We start from the raw sequence: 22,700 nt of genomic DNA, 5'->3' as shown, positions 1-22,700 counted from the left end.
TAGCTAAAGTGGTGCTTTAGGTTAAAAACAGTTTCAGGTTAAGAACGGACCTCTGGAACGAATTAAGTACATAACCAGAAGTACCAGTGTATATTTGAAGCTGCAATAGACATATAAGGTCCATTCCCTTATCTCCCTCCCCACACTTTACAAAACACACAGTTTCCTACACTGAAATGAGACCGCATGGAGAGGTTCTTCAAGTCATCTTGCTACGGCTCAAAATATTTGCATTTTCAGCTCCAGGAAGAGAATAAGAAGTTAGTCCGACCACTAAGTCCAGTAGGAGTTCCTGCAGCCATATCACCTCCCCACCCCGAGAGATTTTGAGAAGATTTTAAAGCACAAAAAAAGCTGAGGAACTTTGCAGCCATAGGGGCTTGGAAACTGAAGGCTGGTGTAATAAAAACCTGTTCTTCCAGGCAGGAATCGTTTTGGTAAACAATGTATCATGTTCCTTTTAAAAGAACATGACACAGGGCAACCAAATGGCTGGCTCTGGAAGCACACAGTGTTGTAAAATCAGAAGACAGTCAAGTATCTTTGGAGAAAGGAGCTTCATGCTATTCCCTCATGAGTTCCTGCAAGCATGACTTAGCATGCTACCTTTAGGCTAACCCCCCCCAATCAATAAACTGCCACACGTCTGTTTTGACATAACGAATAGCAAATGGCGTAGTCCTCTCTGGACTCCAAAATGCAGGTGGGAAGAGAGGAGAGAAAGGGTTTAGATCCAAGCCTCAGTCAAGTTGGCATGTATACCTCCAGGACTTCAACAAAATCTGCATGTAGGCCCTTCCAAAACACCAAATACGGATGAATCAGGCGATGAAAGGCGTCAAGGTAAGCTTCCAAACACCAGCAGCTGCTCCTGGCTCCTGCTTTGACAGATGTGCTGAAATGGCATCCTGACACGTTGAGTAAAAAAGCATTAAAGCTATTCACAGGCCTCGGAGGAAGCCCAGCACTGCCACCGCGGCGTATGAGGGAACAGCCTCTGACACACTCTTCTTGCACAGGCACGAGGGGTGCATCATTCAGCGACATTGTTTTGCAACACAGTAAAGGTTGGCACCACACACACACACACACACACACACACACAGCGCTCCAAATATCACTGGCTGCATTTTGCTCTTTAAAAATTTGGTCATGCAAACACAGTCGGTTGATTCAACCCTACTTAAGCAGGCAGGAGCTAAAGGCCTCAGCTGAGCAAGCAATTACCATCTCCCTTGTTCAGAAGTGACAAAATAGTGGTCCTTTTCTAACTTGGCAGACTTTGTAATTAACAGGCACACAAGTTAGGCCAGGGGTCCATGCAGTTCATCACTGTCTAAAGCAGGAGCAGGGAATCTTTTCCAGCTTGAGGGCCACATCTCCTCCTGGGCAACCCTCTGGGGGCCGCAGGACAATGGTAGGGCCAGAAGCAAAAGAGGGCAGAGCAACTAAGGTCACTTTTACTTCTGCAATCTAGGCTAGACATGCACACCCTTCTCTATCCTCCTTCCAAGTTCAAGGAGACATTACAGGGAGGCAAAAGCAACCAAAGAGTGTGGTGAAGCAGGGAGATAAAGTGTGTGGGCCTAGAAGGTTCCAAGGGCATGAAAAACATAGAATCATGAAACTGTATAGTTGGAAGGTACCACAAGAGTCATCTAGTCCAACCCCCTGCAATGTAGGACTCTTTTGCCCTACCTGGGTCTCAATCCCACAGCCGAGTTTAAGAGTCCCATGCTCTACCCAGCAAAGTAGAAAGCAGGCACGTATGGCATTCAAGCCTAAAGTTCCCCGACACTCTTTCCAATATTCTGAATTACTATGGTTTATTGGATTGGATTGTTTTGAGTAATTTGCTGTTGTTGCTTTGCTTTATTTGTATGTTACTGTATTTGACATTGCAGTGTTTAACATTTCTCCCCTAACGCTACTGTGATTATTGTGAGCTGCTTTGAGCGCAACGTCTGTTGTTGAAAAAGTGTAATACAAATATTAAATCAAGTCAAATCTACAGCCTTGTATTTGAGCGCCAGGCAGCCAGGAATTACATGTAAGCGAGTAGGAGCACCAGGGCCTGCCTCTCCGTCCAGCATAGCAATGCAGCTCTGTTTCTCCTCTGCCAGCCTTTGGAAAGCGGAGAAGTGTGCAGGCTGGTAACTTGGGTGGGGAATATCTAAAATGTTGATCTACATAGTCAACGAGTACTGCAACAAGTACCTTGTGGGTATCAAAGAAGATGCTCTAGCCACTAGGCCCCAGGGCAGTGAATGGCACCTAAGCAAGAGGGCCATCACTGATGCTCCCCGCACCCAGGCCAACACTTAAAAACACAGTCCTATCAGCCCCAGGCAGGAACTCCTTTTGCTATTGGATGGCGCTAAAGAAGACACTGTTGTTGTTTAGTCGTTTAGTCGTGTCCGACTCTTCGTGACCCCATGGACCAGAGCACGCCAGGCACTTCTGTCTTCCACTGGCTCACGCAGTTTAGTCAAAACAGAAGACACTACACACAACATTTAGACGGGAGAACCCACTGCACTCTAGAACAACCCTGTCAGATGAGTGAGGAGGAGGAGGAGGAGGAGGAGGAGAAGAAGAAGAAGAAGAAGAAGAAGAAGAAGAAGAAGAAGTCGTCACCAATGGAAGCTGCCCAGTCCCTCAGGGAAGAAAGGAGGAGGCCCACTAGATAGCCCTGTGCCCTTTGTTTCTCAATAAAATTGTAGCGCAAGTTTAACTATGGTTCCCAACACCCATATCCATACCCTGCTATTCCAGTTTTTGAAAAAAGGTCAAGGTGACAATAAAACCCATAATAAGGAACAATTAGCTCACAAGTAAGCAAGAAGATGATTAAAATAAGATTAAAGTGGATAGAAATGGCAGCTAGTTAAAAATGTAATTAAATTAGAAATATAGATTAAAACACAGAGCAGCAGAGCAAAAAAATAAAAGTCAGTTCAGTAGGTCTAATGACCCTGGGAAGGGCTGTAGCCCAGTGGTGGAGCATCTGCTTTGCATGCAGAAGGTCCCAAGTTCAATCCCCTATATCTCCAGGTAGGGCTAGAAATTTGCTGTCTGAAAACCCTAGAGAGCCACTGCCAGACAGTGCAGACAATACTGAGGTAGGTGGGGCAATCATCTGACTCAATGGAAGGCAGCTTATTATAACTATTTAAAAGGTTACTGCTTGTTGGTGGAAGAACCTCTCTCAGCAAGGAGTTCCAAAATCCAGTTGCAGCCAACGAGGGGTTCCTTTCTCAATTTTCTAGCCAATGCATGTCAGATGTTTCTGCAAAGCAGCCTGCTCAAGCTACACTAAGAATCCACGACACAAACAAGATTCGAATCCAGATCTCCCCAGATTCAAGGAACGTCTCTGCTGAAAAGGGACCAGCATCCATATGAAAAGCACACTGCATCTCTCTTTACTCAGTTGCAAAAGCTACCATTTGCCAGACTTTGGCTTAAGAGAGTGTGGGGCAAAAAGAGGAGAATCGTTTTCATGGACCAAGCCTGACATTCTCACACACAAAAAAGGGTTTCTTTTTGCAAAGACCAGGAGTCCCTATGATTCACCTCCTCTCCGGGTGGCTTTAAGAGGCTCTTAAAAATAAACAGTAATTATAAAACATAGACGAGCTGATGAACAGGGGATGTGGAATGCAACCATGAATGGCTCATCGTGGGCAGGGTAGTAAACTCAGTGGCTGTTCTGAGGAAAGTTAGTCTTTCATTGCTGCATTTCTAGAGCGTTTAAGGAAAAAAAAATCCCAGTGTAAGCCAACAGCATGCTTAGGAGACGTATAATTAAAAAAAAAAATCATGTCTATACAGTTAAGCGTTAGAGGTGAGCACACCACTTTCAAATTTTAAATCACAAATCTTTCAGATTTCACCCTCCAGAGTACCGTTTTAGAAGGGGAAATAGCAAATGGCAGAAGTAAATATGGGGGGGGGGGGAGCAAAAATTGCTTTTCAGGGCACACATTGCTCAATGTGGCTCAGGTATACCTTGAAATGTTTTAACCGCTCAACAGCACTCTCAAACCCTAAAGAATGAAAAGGGACTTTCCACTTCTCCGAAATACACAAGCACAAAAACGAAGCCAGAGTTTTCTCATCTGCAACACCGAACTGGAGGTGCAAAACCAGGGTGTGGTGCATTATTTGTCTAGGGTTCGATCTAGAAACTACCGTGCCCTTAGGCTGTACCTCCATGGAAGCGCCATAACTCAGCGGTAGATCACCTGTTTTGCATGCAGAAGGCGCCAGGCTAAATTCCGGGCATCTCCAGGTTGGGTTGGGAATTCTCCCCATCTAAACCCTGGTGAGCCATGGCCACACAATGCAGAGACAATACTGAGCTAGGTGGAAAACGTTGTGATTCAGTATAAGAGAGAAAAAACATGTACACCATTTGCCTGCATTTCACAGCAATTTGAAGCCCCTATACTGCCTGCTCTAAGAACCACAAGTCCAGTCTTCTCTTCAGTGTACATATTCCAGGTAAGCTAACATAAACTTACCTGGTGGAAGGATCTATTCACCCAACCACCTGAGGACTGACTTCATGCTATGGCCGTTGAAGATCAGTGTGGGGATCTCACCTGTCACCTGTCAGGACAATTAATGAAAATACTTCTGAGCACAAGGTTACTCCGTTCTGTAACCACTGCTTTTAGGAAACCAACTTGGAAGACGAGCGTCCTCATCTTATTTTGAAGATAAGCCAAGAGACTGCCTGATGGAAATCAAATGCACAACCTCCAGAAATTCAACACAAACTCCATGGAAATGTGGGTGGGAATGTTACGCAACTCCTATTCATTTCAACAGGGCTTTCATCGTTGAGGTTTCTAATTAATTACAGCGCAGGTTCAACCACCACACTATCCTCAAAATAACTGCAGCCAAAGCTGGGCTTGACAGAAGCAATCCTCAAATCACATCAATACAGAGCACCCACTGAGTTCCTGAATCTACCCCAAAGCTTTTGAGTAGCGGATCCTGGTCAGCAGACTTACATCTCAGAATTCAGTCTTTCTTGTTCCATTCAGTTGATGGAGAGCCAGTGGGGTGCAACACTTAAGAGTGTTAGAACAAGACCTTGGAGACAGGGTTCAAATCCCCACTCAGCCGTGAAGCTTGCCAGGTGATCTTGGGGGCCAGTTGCTCTCTCTTACCCTAAGCAGTAGGTTCACAAAGTTGTTGAGAGCAAGCGGGGTATGTACACTGTCCTGTGCTCCTTGGAAGAAGGATGAGATAAAATCATCATCATCAGAATCATAGAACTGTAGAGTTGGAAGGGACCCTGAGGATCATCATCATCCTCATCCTCCTCCTCCTCCTCATCACCATCCTCATCCTCACAGAATTATAGAATTGTTGAGATGGCAGGGACCCTGAGAATCATCCAGTCCAACCCCCTGCAATACAGGAATATGCAGTTTGTCCCTGACAGGGATCAAACCTGCAACCATGGCATTATCAGCACCACACTCTAACCAACTGAGCTATCCAGTCAGCTGAAGGACTTATTATCAGCACCAATTAGAGAAGGGTGAGGAGCATCTAATGTAAAACCCTACACCACGTGCCTGATGTTATGTTATGTGTAAAAGCAGCAGGACAAACACAAGATAGGCTTCAATTCCCAGCACCTTTCACAAAAATGTATTAAATAAAGCACCACCCACTTTTGCACATATTAAAAACAAGCCACTAAATATCTTCATGCTTTTTACAGTGGGCTTCCCCAACCTGGCGCTCTCCCTATGTTTTGGGCTACATCTCCCATCAGCCTCGGCAAGCCCAGCCCTACAAACTAGGGCTGATAGGGGTTTGTAGCCCACAGCATCTAGAGAGCGCCAGGCTGAGGAATGCTGCCCTGTTTTGTATGAAAACATTTGTTAGTATGCAAAAAAACACTCTTCTGCAGGAAAACAAAAGGGTCTTTGAGAGTTTTCACACTTCTTAGCCAAAAACCACTATAAGCAGGATCTCTCTCTTTTTTTTGGGGGGGGGGGGAGGCAAACACACTATGATCTCCCATCATTAACTGCAGACACAGCAAAGGTCCTTCCCCCACATGGAGAGTTCATCTTTCTCTGAATATTGCAAAGAAGGGTGACAGTTCTGTTTGGGGCGACAGAAGGTCTCCAAACATCAGATTGCAAATTTATGACTAAAGCATATTTCAAAAGCCGCAATATCCCTGTAACCTGTTATGGAAAACAGTTTCCTTGTTTTCAGTGGCATGTAACACATACCGGGAATAACAAAGGAAAAATTAATTATCTGCTTAAAAGGATACACGCACACGCGCGTACACACACACACACACACACACACACACACACACACACAATCAGTCCAGTCAAACAAGAGGCACTGTCACAATTCTGGACCCATTTCCAGACAGAAGAAAAAGCACATGAGGAGACTGTGGAGCAAGACTGGTGAGGAATGTGGATTGGGAAGGAAACATGGCCTGGATAATGTCTCAAGGGCCACACGGAGGTGCATGGAGGGCCACATTCTGCCACAGTGCCTGCAGCTCCCCACTCCCGCTATTTATGGTTAGAAAGTCATGAGCTTCTCCTTCCTTTGGCTTCAGTCTCCTGTGTGACTATTATTTTCCCCAAACCCACACAAGCCTTTACTTTCAAACCATGCCAGCTGCCATGATTGATGGCACAGATACAAGCAGATTTTGTTGGCACGGTGGGTTTGTGTTTGTGGAGCTTCCATGCTGGAAGATCTCCTGTATTTTAAATTATTCTGCCTGCTGTGTTCCAAAACTAAATTTTCTGGGATCACTTTGGCCCATTCAGTTAAGTTTTCTTCCAGAAAGGTTAAGCAATCTACTGTCTGATACTAATACCCATGTGGTCCCATAAGGTTTCCTTTTAATGCTCTGGTCACCTTGATTATTCACTGATGCAGCACCCAACTACTGTGGGGACGTTTTGATCTGGCAATTCCATTGGTGTATCTGGCTAATATGCCAATAATATACATATGAACAGGGTTATCTGGGTTGGGAATCCTACCTGGATGGCCAATTTCAGAAGATGGTTCTGGGGCCTACTACTCTATTTAGACCAGGGATTCTTAACCTGTGGTCCATGAAACAGGTGCAAAGAGATTTTCCAGTGCAATAATATAAACTGTATACAAAATGTTGGGTGTATGGGGAGGGGATCAATAGCTTTAATCATATTCTCAAGGGGGCCCATGACCCAAAAAAGGTTAAGAACCAATTATTTCGGCTATGGTGTTTGGCAGGGTTTGACCTTGCCCCACTTCCTTTGTAAGGTCTATATAGAACCACTGAGTGAGGTCAAAGGCGGATTTAGGGTAGTGTGTCATTAAAATGATGAGAACAAGCACTCTCCCCAGACGTCTGATACAAGTTAAGCAAAGGAAGTGCTAAACCACTATCTCTGCTCTGTCATAGAACAGCAGAGACCTCAGCCTAGACAACAAGCTGGACGTGTTGGTGGATGGTGGTATCAGACAATTGGGTTTTATGCCACAACAGCAATTTAATTCTGTTATTTTATAAAGTTGATTGCTTGACATGGATTATTGTGTAAGCTGCCCTCAAAATGTTTATTTGAAGGGCAGGACACATTAATATAAAGATCCACAGAAAAGAGAAATCCTAGCTGACCATGGGGCCAGTGGAGGGGCAGGGGAGGTTGCAAAAAAAAATATGATCAACATCTTGCTGCAGATATTAAAATGTGTGCATTAAAATAATCTGAGCAGCTGTTTACTTTCAGACAGACAAAATACTTGCAATGCTTAACTCTGGAAATGTCCCTTTTCTGCAACAATGGAAATTAATAGAGCACATCGACAAGGTCTTTGTTGAATGTGGTGTTATAGCGTAATGCGAGTTTATAGCAGTGTAAACACACACACTCTCACACAAATGTGCTTAGAAACATTCAGTGGCTTCAACATTTTTATATGGCCCAATTGCCTTGCAGGGGGCATAAGTATGCAATATCTAGGGCAAATAATGTGACTTTCTAAGGGTCTCCAGATTTTATCCAAGGCAGAACTTTGGAGAGACAGAGACAGAGACAGAGACAGACAGAGACAGAGAGAGAGAATGAAGAAGCTCACAAGAAACAGAGTCAATAAAAACCATGTTCTGTTTCCAATTCTCCAAAAGTGAGTTTGACCTTGAAACAAGCCACATAATAACCTGGGAATACTCATAAACAACACTGTGCCTGGTGATTTTCAGCTGAAGATGCTACTGGCTTGCAAAACATTACGGCAGGGACTGCTAAGTTGTAATTGAAAAAACAACAACTGTCTAGCTAGAATACTGAAGGTACTCTGCACTTCTTTCAGGCATCTCACGTTCGACTATATCAAGTGGCACATCAATACATTGTTTGTAGAAGGAAGAAGTGCTGTGGAGAATGCCTAGGAAAGAGTCACACCTCTTGCCCTAGAAGGTATGTAAGAGCTATCAGTAATAAGGGGAAAAGCACACTGCACATGCTCGATTGCACTCAAGTATAATTTCCACCACTAGGCCCATCAGAAAACAGCCCTTAACTTTTCATAATTCACCTGAGCTGCAAACATTCATCCTGAGAGCCGTCTAAAACTATGGGATCTATTAATCACTAGCTGTCCTGTACTCGGCACTACTTTGGAATTCCAAGAAACGAAGAAGTCAGTGCCGTTTTCAAAACAGTGGTTAAAAATCAGTGTATTTTTGAAGGTTCAGTCTGTCATCTTGATTCCAACAGATGAAAAGTGCTCCTTGATCTGGCTTCACAATCAGTCCCCCCCCCTTTTCCAGGGAAATCTGGGAATTGCATCTGTGAGTGGAATAGAGGACTGCACCCTAAAACTACATCACATGTTTAGAGGTTGAAATTTCTTACGGAGGTCAGAACAGAGGTGGCAAAATAGGTCCAGCAAGGCAGGAAACAAACTGAGCACCCAAGGAAGGGGACTCACTCACATCCAGCCAACAAGGGACGACATCTTTCTGCTTCCTCCAAGCAACTGGAGTAGTGGAGGTGTCCTACTGACCACTTGAGAAAGTCATCTCATAACAACTCTCAGTACCCTTAACAAGTGACAGTCCCAAGATTCTTTGGGGGAAACCGTGACTGTTTAAGCTCGTGCTATAGAGCCTTAAATGCAGTTTTAATGCGGCTATGTCCAGGCTAAGAAATAGCAGACAAGCTTGCAGTCCAAGCCTCCAACAGGTGTTAATGCTGGACCAGAGGGAAAAGAGGCCTTAATGGGCGTCCGCAGGCACACACACACACACACACACACACACACACACACACACACACCAGCCTGCTCTGGAAGAACAGGATGCAGATACTAGAGGGGCGAATGCGTGAATTGTGCATTTGGATGGATGAGTCCTCTTCGCAAAAGAAGGTTTTTGTTTTGTTTTGTTTTGTTTTGCAACAATTTACAGGCAGGGAAAGACAAAGCAAAAAGGACGGGAAGAAATCAAAGAAGCTTCTGCCAGGTTGTGTCCAACAGTCTACTGCTGTGTGTGGCAACCTCATACACACACATTGACACCTGCCAAAGCTCCCTACACTCCCAACTTTTTGAAAATTATGGGGTGGGGGTTTTCACTTCTGAAGGGTTGCTTAGTTGGGGGGGTCAAGGGAGTTGCCTGCTTTTTTGCCTCTATATCTGTTAGGTGGGTGTATGAGTATTACCTGTTCTGAGGGCCTCTGAGTGTGATCAGGTTTTTCTTCGGTAAAATGGGCGTTTTGTGGTGCCCTAGACAGTGGGACGTGGGTGGCGCTGTGGTCTAAACCACTGAGCCTAGGGCTTGCTGATCAGAAAGTCAGCGGTTTGAATCCCCACGATGGGGTGAGCTCCCGTTGCTCAGTTCCTGCTCCTGCCAACCTAGCAGTTTGAAAGCATGTCAAAGTGCAGGTAGATAAATAGGTACCGCTCCAGCAGGAAGGTAAACGGCGTTTCTGTGCGCTGCTCGGGTTTGCCAGAAGTGGCTTAGTCACGCTGGCCACATGACCCAGAAGCTGTATGCCGGCTCCCTCGGCCAGTAAAGTGAGATGAGCGCCGCAACCCCAGAGTCATTTGCAACTGGACCTAATAGTCAGGAGTTCCTTTACCCTTTACCTAGACAGTTACCAGAACAAAGGATGGCTAGAGATCTCTGGCCTATTGTCTAGGGCAGGTATTGATTACATCACACTTGTGGATAACAGCCATGCCAGCAGTCATAGCATCTCCCCCACTCCCTCTGAAATTAGGTTTGGAAGAAACATTCTATTCTAGCAATGGGATATATATTTTCTATGTGTGTTTGGGGCCCAAAACAGTTTCTCCAGTTTGCAAATGTGCCCACTGGCCCCAAAACACTGGTGACTCCCTAGGGGCGGGGCATCAGACAAATTACTGCACCACAAAGCAGCAGTATCCTCCTTACCCCTCCTTTTCTCCCTTCCTCTGCTTAAGATGTTTAAAAAACAAACTATGGTAAGAGAGAAGGGCTTTCAAAGAGCTGAAGGTGGTTTGAAATCACAGCAACTTCTTTTTGCGGTGCGTATATTCGCTTCACTTTTCCCTTTTAGTGTAGAGGTCTGGCAGGTTTCTATGACGTTTAAATGATCCTGCCAACCTGTTTGGCCAGAGGAGTGGTAGTGGAACAAAAGTACACCATGAGAAGCAAAGCCTGTCCCAAGGCCGTTCTGCTGGAGCAAGAAGCGGCTGGAGACTGCTCACACAACCTTCCCATCCGCCATCCATCCTTTTGACATGGGCAGTGGGAGTCTCACAGGCAGCGAAACAAAAACTATTCATAATTTCAGAACACACACCGGCCTATGCAAGCAGCAAATTAATCAAAAGTAACTGATTTCAATGCCAACATAATTCTGCTTTTTTTGTTTGTTTCACCTCTAGCTGCCAAAACTGAAAAATGCCGGGAAACTTTTGCTTCATCTGAAATCAGCACACCAAAATAATTCTTTGAATCATACTCACACACACGTTAACAAACTACCTACAGGTCCCATATTCCAACACCTAACTTTGATCTCATCAAGGAAGAAGTTGGGTTTTCTGTTTTGTTTGGGGGGGGGAGAAATTTTCTAATTACATGACAGGATCACCTGAAATCCCTAGACAAGGCTGCCTTATTTACAAAATTTGCATGGCTGGCCACCTTCTCTCCCGGATTATTTTCTATTTTCAGACAGCAAATCTGTCCCTGAACAAACTGAGCTATTTCATGACTATCTATAGCACATACCAAGCTGCACAATTAATTTAAATCCTAAATCCTCTTCCCTTTTCATTATCTCCAAAACAACAACAATAGTCTTGTGAGGAGAGCTGGTTAGAGAATGCAGATACACCCCAAAGAAACCTGGAAAACTTTGTACAAAGTCGAATTAGGGCCAATATTGAAGGCTGAAAATGTACACGCCAGACCACAGGAAAATTTGAAAATCCAGCAATTTTGTTGGTCTTCCTATACAGTCCAGACACTGATCTGACTCTTTCCACATCCGAAACCGTAAGAGCTAGAAGTTTTATTTTATTACATTTTATATATAAAAAGAAGAACTTAAAACACTTAAAAACCTTGCACTCAATGCTGCATTTCACATTTCCTATACTCCTGTAGGATTCTAGTGACTATATGGGCGCAGACTCCACGTTGCCTAAGGCCAGATTCACATCATACAATGAAAGCACTAAAAAGCCACTTTAAACAGCCAAGCCCTCCCCCAAAGATTTCTGGGAACTGCAGATTGTTATGGGTGCTGAGAGTTGCTACGGGACCCCTGTTCCCCTTACAGTGCCAATGTTCCCACAGTGGTTTACCAATCAATCCCTCTTAACAGGGAACTCTAGGAATGGTAGCTATATCAGGGTGTCTCATAACAACTTTCAGCGCCCCTCAAACAATTACAGCTCCAAGAATTCCTTTTGTGGAAGCTGTGACTGCTTGAAGTGGTATCATAGTGCTTTAAATATAGGGTGTGAACGTGGCCTAAATGGTAGCAATGCAACAGTGTATGCCAAGACAAGTACATTCACTTCAATTCACCTTCTGACTCACAACTTCATTTTTAATCTGCCCAGTGCAAGGTACTTCTCCTACTTTTCCCAGGCTCAATGGCTCTGAAAATTTAGCTCCTGCCCAATTCTATCTTCTTCTTTGCTAATTTTCAACCTCCCTAGCAGATTGCTCTCCCAGTTCCTCACCAGCTAGCCAGAAGGCAAGGTAATTTGGGAGATTAAGAGGAGCCAAGGTTGAGGAATTTCTGGAATCTCTGTTCCTGACAACATTCCTTAATCCTTCCTAAAGCCCCCACACGTAGGCACAAGAGGTGGCAAACCATTTAAGAGGCCGGCCCTCTCTCAAAGTCACTAAACTGCCAGCAGCTTAAAAGGCCACCCGTTTCAAAGACCACCCCAATTTAAGGGGGAGCTGGGGGGGGCAGAAAGGGTAGCATTCTTGGCAACCTGAAAAGTCATCTAAAACCAATTTGCAGTTACTATGGAAATGGCAGGCAGTTCATAGAACAGGAGTGACAACTTGTTCTGGTCACAGTGTCTGGAACAGGCTAAGTAAGGATTGAAATAAACCTACTGAAGAGAAAGGTGGAGTTCCAGGTTGGAAGCTTTCTGCTGGGAAAGAAAGTAAGGTATACATTTACTGGGTTGGGAGAAGGATAAAGAAAGAGAAAAGGCAGAAGTTTAATGCAGTCCTTTGGCTGCAGGGGGGAGTTTAATGCAGTCCTTTGGCTGCAGGGGGGGGAGAGTCGCATTCTTTGCTTAGGGTCATGGATTCAAGCGTTAGGCAAAATGATTTCTGCATTGCAGGGGGCTGGACTAGATGGCCCTCATGGTCCCTGCCAACTCTACGATTCTATGACCAGAAGCTAATAAATCCAGGTAAAATAAGGAAACAGTGATGACCACATACCTTGACAGCAAAAGTGTTCACTCAGCTATTTCCCTATTTCACAATGTAGAACACGGCACTTGTATAGGAGAAAAGGAAGAAGGTGATTCTTCTTAGAAAGGGGTGCAACTTCTTTCAAGTTTTGAAGCAGCTGATACTCATGACTTTGGTGGCGCGTTGACACACTGCAAGTGGCTCGTGATTTTTAGGCCCACGCATAACAAGATTTTCGAGAAAACTCAAGTAATACATTCAGATTATCATCACAAATTCAAGTGGTACACATTTGCTAGTTGCAGCAACAGACACTATGGTTAGGAAATTCAACCCTTTGAAAAAAGTATGCAAAACTAACTCCTATGAACTAACTCTTCAAAGGGGAGCATTGTCTAGCTTTTTGGCAGATAGTGGCAAACTGAAGCAGTTGGGGCCAGTAATAAATCTAGCTGCTGTGCCGTCCTCCCACACTACATCCTGGGATTGTAATCTAGTTTGTGACATCTCAAAATGCCAGCAAGGTATCTGCGTTCAGAGAAGCCGCACAGAAGGCCTCAACTTTGCCCAAGTTACGAGGAGGAGGCAAAGAGGACGATGCAAGGGGGATTCCATCTCTGGGAGATCTGTTCCTTTTGAGCCCACTCCTCTTGGTTGATGGCTTCCCTGCTCAGCCAGTCAGCTTGGATGTTCAGTGTTCAGAGTCCCTTTCACACGGACAGTCAAGGTGGAAAAAAGGTGTTCGCCCACCCATTGGAGAAGGGAGATTGGTCCCTTCCCCTGATGATACACTTGAGCTTTGGCTGTGACATTGTTGGGAAGAAGACATAGGGACACAGGAAGATGCCTTATACTGAGTAAGACCCCCATCTTGCTCAGCACTGACTGGCAGCAGTTCTCCTTGATTTCAGACAGCAATCTCTCCTGGCCCTACCTGGAGATGCTGGCAACTGAACTGCGGACCTTCTGCATGCGTGGCCAAGAAAAGTGAGCTCAGCAGTTGCATGTGGTGGGAGGATAAAATCTAGGGTGTTAATGTGGGGGGCGGGGAGAATGGCAGGGGAGTTGGCAAGTGGAGTTAGCAGTATGTGTGTGTGTTATGGACTTCCTACCACAGGCACCAAAATATCCAAATATATTGACTGATGTGTTTATTTCAACAGGACAGCCCAAGTCATGTATTAAAACTGTAATTCTTTTACTCTAAAATTATTGAAAATAATAATTTTCCTATGATACATCTCTTACTTGGGCAGAGACATCTTCCCCCCTGTTCATATGCAAGAGGATGTTGGGGGGGGGGTAGAAGAAGAAGAATTAGCATCCCTATAATAAAAGCCATATTTAATTAGAAGCTTCTTAAGTTAATTAAAAGCAGCTGATCATCATGCACAGAAAAAGGTGTAGGCAGAAGGGCAGGAGGGTGGGTTTTACACATGCAAATTAAGCATCTAGTCATTTCTAACTCCACAGGGGTAATGTGTCATGTGGGAACAGTTCAGGGATTGTTAATTGCTTGGGCGCATAGCAAGGGAGGGGAGATGTTTCCATCTCACTTCTTCAGAGGAGCCCTCCCCGCTACCCTGTGAAATCAGGGGAGCAAATGCTAAGAGGAGAGCAAATGCTATGTCGCTATGTCAAAGGCTGCCATTGAAGTTCCTGGCTCAAGGAGCACTACCCAGATCCCTAACCAATCATGAAATTTGAGTATAGCCCCTTGACAATAAAGGACCACCCAACACACACAGAAAACACCATTTTCATGCAAGCAGAGGGATGAACAAAGGCAGTACCCCTTTTGCAAGGAGGAAGAGGGCTGTTCAGTGGCACTATGCATACAGTGGTACCTCGGGGATCCGTTCCGGAGCCCCGTTCACATCCTGAGCAGAACCCAACCCGCGTCTGCGTGTGTCGCTGCTTCTGTGCATGACGTCATTTTGAGCATCTGCACATGTGCAAGCAGCGAAACCCGGAAGTAACCATTTCCGTTACTTCCGGGTTGCCCCGGAACGCAACCCGAAAACGCTCAACCTGAAGCTACCTTAACCCAAGGTATGACTGTATTCAGATTGCAAAATTTATCAAGATCACTGCCCAGCTTTCATAGTCCTAGCAGGTGATGCCAGCTTTTCTGGGGTCAAGGGGAGGAAACTGTCGTGGGCACCAAAAACACCCCTCACAATCAACCCCACATTGCAGTGGCTAGAACGGAATAGGCTTAAAGTCAGCAAGGCAGGGGAGAAGTTGGAGGGGACCCTGCAGCAATACGTGGACCTGCAGGCAGCCCAGTTGCTGATCCCCAATACCATGTTTTCGTCAAATATACCTTCACGTTAAGAGTGGTTGAAAAGAAATAAAACAATTTAAATATAAATATAAACAATAACCATAATATGTAATAGGCACAAATAAACATGCAAGCAGATTTCTGCTGACTTTGCCTCCCCCGCCTCATTCCACAGTCCTCTCCCTCTTTGTTGTCGCCTTGTGCATCTTGGGAGAAGGGAGAGCCTTCAACATCCTCAGGGAAGCCCAGGATAGCGGAGAGGATGAAGGTGTAGGAAGAGCACAGCAAATGATGGGGTCAGGCACACAATGGGACAATAACAAAACATTTTTATTGAAGTCCAACTTTTGCTTCTTTTTGCTATCTTGCAAATCTGCTATCTGCAATTTTGTAAAGAGGTGGGACTTTGTAATTATCATTATTTAAATGTCCTTTAAATAATCAATTCAACCAATTCAGCAATTAAAACTCTGGAGTCCAATTCTGGCAAGCCAGGCACTTGGGAATTTCCCAGCTCGGTACAAACAAAGGGAAGAAAAATTAACAAGTATTGAACTTAAGCAGACAAGCAGTTTCAAGCATGCCTCTATCAAGCGAGGAGAGAAATGGGAACGTTTATGAAAGATTATCTTCTTTAACAAGAATGGAAATTTTCACCATGTGTCCAAATTGAAGAAAACATTACTAGACCCCCATGTCGTGTAACTCCACCGCTCCTGCCCAATCTTGAGATTTGATGCAAATCATAAAAATCAATGTGCCGCCAAGGCATGGTGCAAAACATTCCAGGGCCGGAAATGCAAGATGGCCGCCCCCTCACACTAGCTATAGGGCTCGGTGCACCTCTAAATTCACCTGTGAGAGCTTCATGCAAACAAACCAGTGAACCCTTTGCAGTGAACTGACAAGAGTGAAGGTGGTTTCCCTCTTTTCTCACTCTGCCAAACTTAGCACAGCACTGAAGAAGTTTCTAAGGAGTTAAAAACAAAGTGCTATCTCCAGTTGCCAGGGAGGAAAGTCCCACTGAATTCCATGGTGAAAGAGAAGAAGAACTTTCCAATTGTTTTGTTGTTATGTACACAAACCGCAAAGCAAGCGCCTTCCTTAGTAAATGAAGAGCGCTACTTATTACAACTGGGGGGGGGCAGTGGGGAGGGGAGAGAAAAACCTGTTAACGCTTATAAAAGGCCATTATCATGCCATTAGATAAATGTCATATTCACTGAATGTGGTCTGTTTTTCAGCCCCACTTGGGCATAGAGCCACAGCAGGCAGTAATTATATTTATCAAAATGTAAACTAACCTTAACACCTCATTAAGATAGAGAAAAATTAAAGTGCCAAAAAAGGGAGGACTTTTTGCTACTCTTTATTTTCCAGCCAGCAACAGGGGTCTCAGTCCGAGAGCTCTGGAAACTAACCAAAGTGCAGGCTGGATTCTTTACGCTGAATGTATTATTAGTGATGGTGCAGAAGTGATGGAGCTTCGTTCCATAAAGCTCCCTGGGTGACCTCAAGCCACTCTCAGCTGAAGAACACAAGAACAGCTTTCTGGATCAAGCCAATGGGCCACCTCATCTAGCATCCCGTTCACAGATGCATACGGGAAACCCACAAGCAGGACCTGAGCGCAAAAGCAAGCTCCTGTCCTGCACACAGCTGGGAAAAGACTCTGGCCTAAAACCTTGAGGAGCTGCCAATCAGTGTTGGCAATGCTGAGCTAGGAAGACCAATGGTCCAACTCAGTGAAAGGCAACTTCCTTTATGCCTTACCCTAAATCTGAGTATCCCGAACTTGGGACTCCAGCTGTTTTTGGACTACAACTCCCACCATCCCTAGCTAGCAGGACCAGTGGCCAGGGATGATGGGAATTGTAGTCCCCAAAACAGCTGGAGACCCAAGTTTGCGAAACCCCTGCCCTAGATCAATTTAGACCTCCTGTACCTGTCCAGGTTGGGGATACCGGTGGCGCTGTGGGTTAAACCACAGAGCCTAGGACTTGCCGATCAGAAGGTCGGCGGTTCGAATCCCCGCGATGGGGTGAGCTCCCGTTGTTCGGTCCCAGTTCCTGCCAACCTAGCAGTTCGAAAGCACGTCAATGTGCAAGTAGATAAATAGGTACCGCTCTGGCGGGAAGGCTTTTCCATGCGCTGCTCTGGTTCGCCAGAAGCAGCTTCGTCATGCTGGCCAAAGGACCTGGAAGCTGTATGCCGGCTCCCTTGGCCAATAAAGTGAGATGAGCGCCGCAACCCCAGAGTTGGTCACGACTGGACCTAATGGTCAGGAGTCCCTTTACCTTTACCTGTCCAGGTTGGGGAGGAGGGGGAACGACAGCTTCGTGTGCCAGAGGGAACAGGTTGCTCAGTATCTGAAATGCTAGGATCCTTTGGCCTCTATGAGACAGTAAACACAAGCCAACAAGTGGGAGGCAGAGGCCTTGTTATATGGAAAGGCATATGAGGGGAGGGGGCTGCAAAGGGGAGTAAGGCCTGGACAGGGTGAGAAAGAGTTGAAGTTACACATTAACAGAAGGCCAGAATGTGTTATCTGCAAGTGGGAATTCAGAAAAGGTTTCAGGAAAAGGAGAGAGGGAAGAGGTCACCGCTTCACAGGAAGGAACTGCCCTCTCCCAATTATTAATGAAGGAAATATTAAGTGCAGCCTTCAACACCTAGCACCCGACCACACCCTGTCCCAATTTGTTTATCACAAAATTTGAGCACAGGTTTTAAGCCCCTGTGGTTTTCCATGCAAGAGTCTGGGGTTGTTTGGGGGGGGGGGAGATCTTTCGTGAATGAGGCTATTCAACCAAAGCTATCTATTCCAATGTGCCCACTGCTTTCTTTAGACCATGGTGCTGATAATGCCAAAGTTGCAGGTTCGATCCCCGTATGGGACAGCTGCATATTCCTGCACTGAAGGGGGTTGGACTAGATGATCCTCAGGGTCCCTTCCAATTCTATAATTCTATGATTCTACGATTCTTCACACAAAGGAGATACACCAGCAGGTACCAAAACATGAGAGATCCATGAAAAGGTAAAAGCTTGAAAACACGCCCTCCCTCCCTCCCTCACTTTAAAATTAAAACCTAACTTGATAGAATACAGTTGCCCAGCTAACCTACAACACAAAACAGGTGACCCAGAGAGTTCCCCTCCCACTTGCCATCATTGCACACTTTATAGGGAAAGCAGCTAGTTTAAATCCCTCCCAGATATGTGATGCAGCTGCAGAGCAGCTCCTGTTTACTTAAGATAAATGGCAGGGTGACCTGAAATTACAGTAAGCTTGGCTCAGAAGCCATGAGCACATCACCTTTCTGTTTACTGCTATCAGCCAGGCTACCGCTGCCTCTTTTGTTTGGGTGTCTGGCTGCCGGCAGTGCTGCAGCTGTGCCACAGAGTGTATGGATGCACACACACAGAGCACATGTCTGCACACACACAAAACACTGCATAGCCGCAGCCGCCTCTCTGAGCATGCTTTTGAACAAAGGCTGCAAAAAAAAATGGGGGGGGGAGAGACATGAATTCTTCAACTATTATTATTATTATTATTATTATTATTATTATTATTAAAAGGGTATTTAAAAAAAAATAAAAATGGTCTCCAAGCAAAAAGTCTTGCACAAGACAATTAAGGATCCCAATAATCGCTCCACCATCAACAAGCACAGGGATGGCATTTTAGCCCCAAAGATCACACAAAAATGCCACGAGATTGATGTTATTTCTAGCAAGAGAATTAAATAAGCAGAAGCTCCCAAGAGCCAAACGTCCCCACCCACAGAAAGGGCTGCCTGCCGCCTTTCTGCACGATTCACTGCACTGACCTGACCTCTTTCCAATCGGCCTGGCAAGAAGGTGATTTTGGCATGTCTCTGCATTAGGTTGACTAGATCAGGGGAGGGTGGAGTTCAGACTTGTTGAATCTACTTTTGTGTTTTTTTTTACTAGAACTCAACGATCCATTAACTGGGATGTAAGTACCAAGGACATACATTTAAATGCTATAATTCTGAGACCAGGAATTTGAGTGCCAGAACTGAAGGGAATGCATAGTCTTTTCACACAAAAATTAACTTCTGGTTATTGCTTCGCTAAGGAATATTCTTTTCAGCAGTGTATCTTGGAGGCTGCGGTGTGGGGGCAACTACCAAGTTGGAAATCCTTGCCGATCTACTTCAAATAATGCAGAGGCCTACCCAAAGATCATGGGTCTACTATATGAATCTACCTCTTAATTTAAGCTTTCAATCACTGTGGATGCAGAGGAATGTTTGCTGTTGAAGGGAGTGGTTGCTGTTGTTGCTCTGCTCCTATAAATCCTAAATCTGACTCAGAACAATGACACACAGTGAAATGGGGTGGGTAGGTTGATATTCTATACCTATCCATTAAAAAAAAAAAATCTCACAAAGAGCATCATTTCACTATAATACTCAGCCACCCAAATACAGAGATACCTCAGGATGCGAACTGGATCCGTTCCGGAGCCCCGTTCACATCCCGAAGCAAACCTAACCCATGTCCGTGCATGCCACGTTTCGGCGCTTCTGCGCATGACTTCATTTTGACGGTCTGCACATGTGCCTGTGGCGAAACCCGAAAGTAACACGCTCTGTTACTTCCAGGTCGCCGCGGAGCGTAACCCAAAAATGCCTAACCCGAAGCGTATTCACCCCGAGGTATGACTGTACATAAATGGGGTGAGGGGGAAGGGGGGAGAAATAAGTTACGTTAAAAGTAGAAGAAAAGCATGAGGTTAAAACAACCAGTTAGGTGGAATTCTGCACCACTGCATTGGAGGTGGGCATCACTGTCAAATTTAGCAAGCAAATTAAAAGTCTTAATAGCCTCTGCAGAGTAGCGGTTACAAGTGATGGACTTTGGATGCCAATGGTACACATCCCCAATTCAGCCACGAAGCTCACTGGGTGACCTTGGGCCAATCACAGCCTCTCAACCAAACCCTCCCTCACAAGGTTGTTGTGAAGATAAAAATGAGGACCACGTTGCACTCCCCTCGGAGAAAATATAGGGTATAAATCTAATGAATGAAAAACAAACAGCACCATATTGCTTTCTGTAATTTTGCCCATCTGCCCAACAGTGGACAATGCATTGCAAGAAAGGAGATGGGGCAGGGAGAGAGATATCCAGAGGCAGGCAGCCCCCCAAAAAGGACCATGGTGAAGATCAGACAGGTAAGTGACCAAGTAATGATCCCCTATCAAGTGACTAGCAGGTGCTCTCCAACCTATTAAGATCCCCAGTCTTTCAACAACTCTAAATAGCCCAACATTCCATCCTGAGCTAACAGACCCCTCTGTATAGGTCCTGTGCCCTTTTCCCACCCCCCAGCACAGATCCACTGTGTACCAGAAAGGAATGCGCAGCACGGAGGGCCCTGTGACTTTAGGTGCTGACAACTTTCGATTCTGAGATTACACTGTGTGTTGATGAAACAGCCTCCCAGTATACCGAGGGCAAGACTTCAAACCAGGAAAAAACAGAGGAGCCAAAAGAAACTCCCTATCTTAAGAATGTCGTCGCACGAGACCGGACTGTGCAAAAATATTTATCGAGCCCTTTTGTTGCCCAGGTAACAGGGAAGCATCCCCTTCTCCTGATCTCACAGAGGAAACAGTTAAGGGGAAAGGGATCCAGGTTCTCTCACATGTACAGAGGATAGCCTCCTATGCTCCTCTTCTAAGTTAAAGAGGGGAGACTGAGGCCTGGTTTGAACCTGTGATGGACCACCCTACACCCCCACATGGAGACCAGGCACCCACACTTGGCTTTTTCTACAGATCTGGGTAGATGTCAGAGCTTGTAGAACTAACCTGTGTCTTGAAAGTCCGCATGCTGAAAGGGGAAGTGGGAAAGAAGAGTCACTCTCCCAACTTCCTCTAGCTGCTCTATATATTTTTCAAGGCAGAGAAAGGTCCTCATTACCTTATGACCAAGGAGACAGAATGCCAGGGGAAGCCTCAGGGGCAACAAAGCTACCTGCAGAGGCCACTCAGGCAGCCCTAGATTTAAATGGTGTCTCTGGTTAGAATGATAAGACTCATCAAGTTGGAAGGGACCATGAGGCAATGCAGGAATCTTTCACCCAACATGGGGCTCAAACCCATGGCCTTGAGGTTAAGAAACTCATGTTCTACCAACTGAGCTATCCCCTCAGCTATATTCACACAAATGGCCTACCTCTTGCTTCTCCCTCCAGACCTTCAACTTGCGGATTTTTATGACTTGGTCAACTCATCTTCTGCCCCCCAAACAAGTCTTCTCTGTTCTTTTTTTTTGGGGGGGGGGGAGTGCAGAGGAAGAGAGTGGCGAAGAACAGCTCAAACTTACCAAAGCTGTATTGTATATAGTTCTGGTCCCTTTACCTCAAAAAAATTGAAAGTTGCAAAAGTTTGAAAATGTTCCGAAAAGAGCAAGCAAAATGATCAAGGAAGGGTATGATATAGCATTTCCCCTATGAGGAAAGGCTGCAGTACTTGGGAACTTTTGGTCTAGAGGAAAGTTGAGCAAAGAGATTACATGGTAGAAATTTGTAAAATTGTGCATGGAATGGAGAAGAAAGTGGACAGAGAGGTCTTGCAACCTCCTTCACAATACTAGAACTCGTGGACATCCAATGAAGCTGAACGCTGGAATATTCAGCCCAGACAAAATAAAATACTTCTTCACACGATGCACAGTTGAACTATGGAACTCGCTCCCACAGGAATAATTGATGGCCACCAACCTTGATTGCTTTAAAATATTGGACAAATTCGCAGGGAAGGCTATCAATGGCTACTAGCCACGATGACTACGCTCTGCCCTCCATAGTCAGAGGCAATAATGCTTCTGAATGCCAGCTGCTGGAAACCACAGGAGGGGAGAGGGCTCTAGTGTTTTGGTCCTGCTTGATGGCTTTGCATAGAGACATCTGGTTGGATGCTGTAAGAACAGAATGCTGGACTGGATGGGCCATTGGCCTGATCCAGCAGGCTCTTCTCATGATAGGAAGTGGCCATTGGTCCATCGAGCCAGTAGAATTCCCTAAGCTGACTGGCGCTCCAGGATTTCAGACAGAGAATACCGTATTTTTCGTCCTATAAGGCGCACCGGCCCATAGGACGCACCTCATTTTTGGGGGGGAAATGAATTTAAAAAAATTATTCCCCCCCCCCCAGCCCTGGCTGCCGCCCCAAGCCTTGCGCTCACCTGCCCAAAGCAGGGGAAGCCCTCCGGAGGGCTCCCCGTGCTTCGGGCGACAGGCTGCCGCCCCAAGCCTCGCGGACCCGGTGGGACCTCCTGCCGGGCGCACAAGGCTTGCGGACACTCGCGGGGGCTGCAGGCTGCTGCCCGCAAGCCTTGTGAGCCCGCGGGTACTCCCACCGGGCTTGCAAGGCTTGCGGATAGCTTCCTGGAGCCTGGAGAGCGAGAGGGGTCGGTGCGCACCGATGC

The 22,700-nt window shown here is 45.7% G+C and overlaps 1 protein-coding gene across 1 annotated transcript in view; it reads right to left on the bottom strand.

The window, feature by feature from the left end:
- The window catches only part of IGF1R (insulin like growth factor 1 receptor), a 192,441-nt gene that overhangs the window by 114,998 nt on the left and 54,743 nt on the right, over positions 1 to 22,700 (bottom strand). The window lies entirely within an intron of this gene.

This window comes from Podarcis vaucheri, assembly GCF_965113315.1.
Source record: "Podarcis vaucheri genome assembly, chromosome: 14".
NCBI lineage: Eukaryota > Metazoa > Chordata > Lepidosauria > Squamata > Lacertidae > Podarcis > Podarcis vaucheri.
This window is presented reverse-complemented; position numbering and strand designations above follow the sequence as displayed.